Source organism: Rhinopithecus roxellana, chromosome 1 (genome assembly GCF_007565055.1).
Source record: "Rhinopithecus roxellana isolate Shanxi Qingling chromosome 1, ASM756505v1, whole genome shotgun sequence".
Classification (NCBI taxonomy): domain Eukaryota; kingdom Metazoa; phylum Chordata; class Mammalia; order Primates; family Cercopithecidae; genus Rhinopithecus; species Rhinopithecus roxellana.
This window is the reverse complement of record NC_044549.1, coordinates 135,009,422-135,015,902: the sequence shown is the minus strand read 5'-3', so window position 1 is coordinate 135,015,902 and position 6,481 is coordinate 135,009,422. Positions and strand designations below refer to the sequence as shown.

At 42.9% G+C, this 6,481-nt stretch overlaps 1 pseudogene; it reads left to right on the top strand.

Annotated features, from left to right (window-relative positions):
• The first annotated feature begins 3,567 nt into the window (after positions 1-3,567).
• On the top strand, positions 3,568-5,537 carry LOC104663416 (annotated as a pseudogene).
• Positions 5,538-6,481: the final 944 nt, after the last annotated feature.

The following is a 6,481-nucleotide window of genomic DNA, read 5'->3' as shown; positions in this document are numbered from 1 at the left end:
CTCCTTGCCTATATTCTCACTTGATCTTAGCCAAAAGGCCGAGAAGCTATACCTTGCCTATATTCTCTACCCTCAACTATTCTCTGCTTCTCTTTACAGCCTGATCAAACCTGGTTTTTGTGTCCACCACTTTACAGAAATGGAAAGGTCACCAATGACCTTCATGTTGTTAAGTATAGTGGTTAGTTTTCCATCCTAATCCTACTTCCCCTTCACCACTATGTCATAGAAACCATCAGTCAGCCACCTTGGTGCTCTCCTCACTTGGCTTCCAGGACACCATTCTAGCCTGGGTTTTTCTCCATCTCTCTGCAAGCTCCTTCTCAGTCTTCTCTGTTGTTTTTGTTCATCTTCCCATCCTCTAAACATCGGAAGGCCCCCGGTCTCAGTCTTTGAACCTCTCCTTTTTTTTCTTTCTATTTTTTCCTTGTGATCTCATCCAACCTCATGGGTTTTGATACCACTAATATTCTAAAGACTTCCAAATATATACTGCCAGCCTTAAATTACATTCATGAATCACCACCTACTCAGTATTTCCACCCAGATATCTCTAACATAACATGTCAATATCAGAGGTCCCTCACCTCTCACAAAATGTTCCTGTTAAAGTTTTCTTCCTTCCAACTACAGGACTTTTCCAAGATTGAGCTGGACAGGGAGGAGTGGGAAGATGGCAGAAAAAATCTTCCTCAACCATCATGTACAACATTTGGTACAACATTTTATGATGCATTTTCAAAAAGAAAATCATCAGAGGGTAGAAGATGAGAAACAGAGAAACCAGTAAAGAGGTTATTTCAATAACTTCTTTGAGGAACTAAGGAATATGGGTAGGACAGAAAAAAGTGAACAGGAAGGTGAAGTTTTCAGGCAGTAAATTAGCTGGGACTTGGTGATTAATTGGATGTAAAGAATGAAGGAGTGGGAAATGTCACGATGATTTCATGTCTGACTTAGAAGTCTGGGTGGATATTGGTGACATTGAGATAAGGGACATATGAAAAGTATACAATTTTGGAGAAAGGGGAATAAAAGGCTCAATTTCAATCATACTAAAAGCTCATGCCTACCAGATATTAAGTAGAAACTGGATAAAGTATTTATATAATTTGAGTACAGATGATTTTTTAAATGTGAAATGGAGTATATGAGAATATGTTCATATACTCTAGAGTACTCTTATATACACATAGAGTATGTGAGAAAATTAGTGTGTACACTAATATGGCCAAAGGCCTGAATTTTGCATTGAACCAAACTAAAGAACCAACAAATACAGAGTGCCTTTATTTTCCACTCCTGATGGAAGATACACCCTTGAAACAAAACAACACATGCCATTCTTAAAACATTGTCTTTATAGGGCTAGGGAGAAAGGAAGTGGGCTGGTTTGTATAATATTCTGTTGTGAAAATGATATATGGTGGTTTACCCACGGTTACAACTATTGAACACCCATACAAAGTTTCATGCCCCTCTATAACTGACACCTTTGGATAAACCTGACACCTTCTCTTTATAAATTCTATTCACTGCAACCTCATCTTCCCCGACTTCTGACGATAACAGTATGTATTTAGGGCTACATGTCTTCAAGACAACAGCAGTTTTGGGGGTTTTAGGACCAGTGAAACCACAGGGAGGCTGAGCTGGAGACAGTTTTACATGATGAATCATTACCAAAATTGTGAGCTAAATTCTGATTGCAAAACCTTTATTACTGTGATGTTACAACAATCCAAAAGAACACAGCTGGATTTTCAGATGACAGGTGGAACATTCAATTTCTGGCTGAAGACAACTCAAGTTTGCAGTTATAAACTGTGTAAATTTGATGTGGACATCACTGAAAGGGGATATGTGTGGAACCCCACAAGGTTATTATTACGGTGACGTTTTCTGGCAGTAGACTCACTTTTTGATTAGAATTTAGGAACATATGGAAACCCTCTATAGGGGGTCATCCCCAAACAGAAACTTTCTGAAATTTAATTAGCTTAAATTTACTGAAAGTTTGGGTTTTAATTTTATGATAAACAACAGCAGCATCAAAACCCTCTATAATTTGGCTGCAGCCTCCATTTCCAATCTTAGCTTTGTACTTTCCTTCCTCAAATTCACACTTCACCCAAAGTGTTCTATTTACTGCCCTCTGACCCCGGAGGGCATTTTTCTCACCCTGCTCTGTCTTTTCTCCTCTCCTGTACCTTTTGAAAACCAGCTCAATGTCCAGACTCTTCCATAAAACACTTCTTGACCCCTATAACTTAAAGTGATTTTTACCTCTTCTGAATTTCTATAGCAAATAGCACAAATATGAGAAAGTTTTTTAAACTTGAAGTTTTTTAAGTTTTTTAAACATTAAGCAAATATTTGAAATATTATGACAATATCTCATAATTGGATTGGAAAGTTTTTTCAGTTGATGAAATTTTATTCACCCTACATTTCTGGGTCTATCAAGAGTACCCTCAGCTTTCATGATTTGCTGGAAGAACTCACAGAACCCAGAAAACTGTTATATTCATGGTTGTAGTTTACTGAAGTGAAACGATACAGATACAAATCAGCAAAAGTAAAAGACACATAGGGCAGAGTCCAGGAGAAATCAGGTATGAGAGTCTATTTATTCTGTAACAGTGGTGTAGTATAGGCAGTACTTAATTCTCCCAGCAACAACGTATGACCATTTGTGCAATGTATTGCCAAACAGAGAGGCTCACTAGAGACTTAGTATCTGTATTAGGGTTCTCTAGAGGGACAGAACTAATGGGATATATATATAGGCTGAGGAGCAAGGAGAGCCAGTCTGAGTTCCAAAACTGAAGAACTTGGAGTCCAATGTTCGAGGGCAGGAAGCATCCAGCACGGGAGAAAGATTTAGGGTGGGAGGCTAGGCCAATATTTCTTTTCACCTTTTTCTGCCTGCTTATATTCTTTTTCTTTTTCTTCTTCTTCTTTTTTTTTTTTGAAATGGAGAGTCTCACTCTGTTGCCCAAGCTGGACTGTGGTCTGCAGTGGCGTGATCTCGGCTCACTGCAACCTCCGCCACCCGGGTTCAAGCAATTCTCTGGCCTCAGCCTCCTGAGTAGCTGGCACTACAGGAGTGTACCGCCATGCCCGGCTAATTTTTGTAGTTTTAGTAGACACGGGCTTTCATCATGTTGGCCAGGATGGTCTTGATCTCCTGACCTCGTGAGTGCCTGCCTCCACCTCCCAAAGTACTGGGATTACAGGCGTAAGCCACTGTGCCCAGTCTCTGCCTGCTTATATTCTAGCTTTGCTGGCAGCTGATGAGATTGTGCCCACCCAGATTAAAGGTGGGTCTGCCTTTCCCAGCACACTGACTCAAATGTTAAGTTCCTTAGACAACACCCTCACAGACACACCCAGGATCAATACTTTGTATCCTTCAGTCCCATCAAGTTGACACTCAGTATTCACCATCACAGTATCAAAGAGATTTTTTTGGTGTGGTCAGTCATGGAGGTATGAAGTGCAGCAGGCACAACGTAATAGATAGGTAACAGAGAAGACCTTGTCCCTTCCTATCAGGGCATCAGCATGACCGAGTGCTTCCTACCCCCCACCAGCAGCCCCAGTGAACACCGCAGGATGGAGCATGGCAGCAGATTTACCCAGACCCCCAGCTCTGAAGAGATCAGTCCTACTAAGTTTCCTGGATTGTACTGCACTGGCCAGCCCTCACCTCCCCATGACATCCTCCATGAGCCTCCTGATATAGTGCCTGATGATGAGAAAGACCATGGGGGAAAAAAAGGAAAATTTAAGAAAAAGGAAAAGAGGATGGAAGGCTATGCAGCCTTTCAGGAAGATAGCTCTGGAGATGAGGCAGAAAGTCCTTCCAAAATGAAGAGGCCCAAGGGGATCCACGTTTTCAAGAAGCCCAGCTTTTCTAAAAAGAAAGAGGAGGATTTTAAAGTAAAAGAGAAATCCAAAGAAGAAAACATAAAGAAGAAAAGCACAAAGAAGAAAAACATAAAGAGAAGAAGTCAAAAAACTTGACAGCAGCTGATGTTGCTAAACAGTGGAAGGAAAAGAAGAAAAAGAAAAAGCCAATTCAGGAGCCAGAGGTGCCTCCGATTGATGTTCCAAATCTCAAACCCATTTTTGGAATTCCTTTGGCTGATGCAATGGAGAGGACCATGATGTATGATGGCATTTGGCTGCTGGTCGTTTTCCATGAATGTATAGATTGCTTAGAGATGTATGGCATGAAATGCGAAGGTATCTACAGAGTATCAGGAATTAAGTCAAAGGTGGATGAGCTAAAAGCAGCCTATGACCAGGAGGAGTCTACTAGCTTGGAAGAATATGAGCCTAACACTGTAGCCAGTTTGCTGAAGCAGTATTTGTGAGACCTTCCAGAGAACTTGCTTTACTAAAGGGCTTATGCCGAGATTTGAAGAAGCTTGTAGGAGGACCACGGAGACTGAGAAAGCGCATGAATACCAGCGTTTACTCAAATAACTGCCAGAATATAACTATCTTCTGATTTCTTGGCTCATTGTGCACATGGACCATGTCATCGCAAATGAACTGGAAACAAAAATGAATATACAGAACATTTCTATAGTGCTCAGCCCAGCTGTGCAGATCAGCAATGGAGTCCTGCATGTGTTTTTCACACATGTGCAAGAACTCTTTGGAAATGCTGTACTAAAGCAAGTGACAAAGCCTCTGCGATGGTCTAACATGGCCACAATGTCCATGCTGCCAGAGACCCAGGCAGGCATCAAAGAGGAGATGAGGAGACAGGGTTTTCTTTTGAATTGTTTATATCAATATCTGTAGGGTGGGAAAAAGGATTTATCTAAAGAAGAAAGATTATGGAAAGTCCAAAGAATTTTGACAGCTCTCAAAAGAAAACTGAGAGAAGTTTAAAGACAGGAGTGTGAAACCAAGATTGCACAAGAGATAGCCAGTCTTTGAAAAGAGGGTATTTCCAAAGAAGAGATGAATGAAAATTAAGAATTTATAAATATTCTCCTTGCTTGGAAGAATGAGATTCTGACTGAACAGGAGGAGCTCCTGACCAAGGAGCAGTTTCTAGGCAGGCAGAGTTCCTCAGAAAAAGAAGAGATGTCTGAGGGACACCTCAGAGTCGAAATTGCTGAAATTCAGAGTCGCCAGCAGCACGGCTGAAGTGAGACTAAGGAGTACTCCTCCGAGAGCGAGAGACAGAGTGAGGATAATGAGCTGCAGATTATTCTGGAATATTTACAGAGACAGAACGAAGAGCTGGAAACAAAGAACAATCATTTGAATCAAGCAATTCAAGAGGAGCGCAAGGTCATCATGGAGCTGCTCATGCAGCTCCAGCTGCTCCAGATGCAGGGAGCCAAGGCTGAGCAGCAGGTGCAGGAGGACCAGGAGCCTGAGTGGCGCAGGGTGCTGTCCAGCTGCCTAGAGACAGTGTCCTCTGGCCAAAAGAGGCTAAAGGGCAGCCAAAGGCAGGCAAGGAGCCGGTGAAGCCATCACCCAGCAGGGACAGGAGGGAGACGTCCATCTGAGCAGCCTGCGTGGCTGTCTGGAGTCCGTGAAACTGAAAGGACCTGTGCATCTTACTGTAACCCGGGGGCCAGGCCGGCTTTCTTGCTGTACATTCTGTAAAGGTATCTTCTCTTCTCAGACTCTTCCTCTGTCACATGTCTGACTCCTTCGTGTCAGGCTCAGGTTCCATAACAGGATGAAGCAGTGGAAGCATTGTGGGCTTTAGGGACAGATGAGTTTTCCAGATAGTGTCAGTTTATTTGAAGATTAATTTTCTTTGTTAATTTAAAAATAATTGTTTTAACCCTTGAGTGGCTTCTTTTTAAATCAGAAATCTTTATCACAGCAGAATCAGGATCTCTTTCTCATTCAAGGGAGGAACCACACCAGATCAGCGCTGCACCTGCTGTGGCCAATGCGAGCTGTGCCCTCTGGGATCTCTGGTACCTTCACACTTGCTTGTGCCTTCCACACCTTCTTGGTGCAAATTCCTGTGGGTGAACTGCCTCATGTTCTCTGACTCGCCAGAGCGGTGTCTGGTGTGTGTTCCCTGGCCCGCCCTCCTGACTCTCTCCTTCTGCAGTTCTAAACCACAGTCAGTAAGCCCGAGTCACCAGGACAGCCTTGTCTGGCCACAGACAGAGGCTGCCTGTGGAGCCTGCCCACCTGCCCCCAGCAACACAGGCCAGTGGGGAAGAGGCCGCCCGTTCCCGCCGGTTCCTCACTGCAGGGACCAGCAAAGGCCTTCTCACTGGGTTAGTCAAAGGTAGTCACCTTGGCCTGGTGCATCCACAGAGGATTCACAGAGGATGTTGCTCAAACTAGAAATCTTTTAAACGACTGACCTTCCTTAAAAACAGAATGACTCTGATTGCTTGCGTGGGCTAGAATGTACACATCTCCTTACCTGAATAAGCCACATATATGCTTTTAAACAAAAGTTTGAAATTATCCATATTGTCTC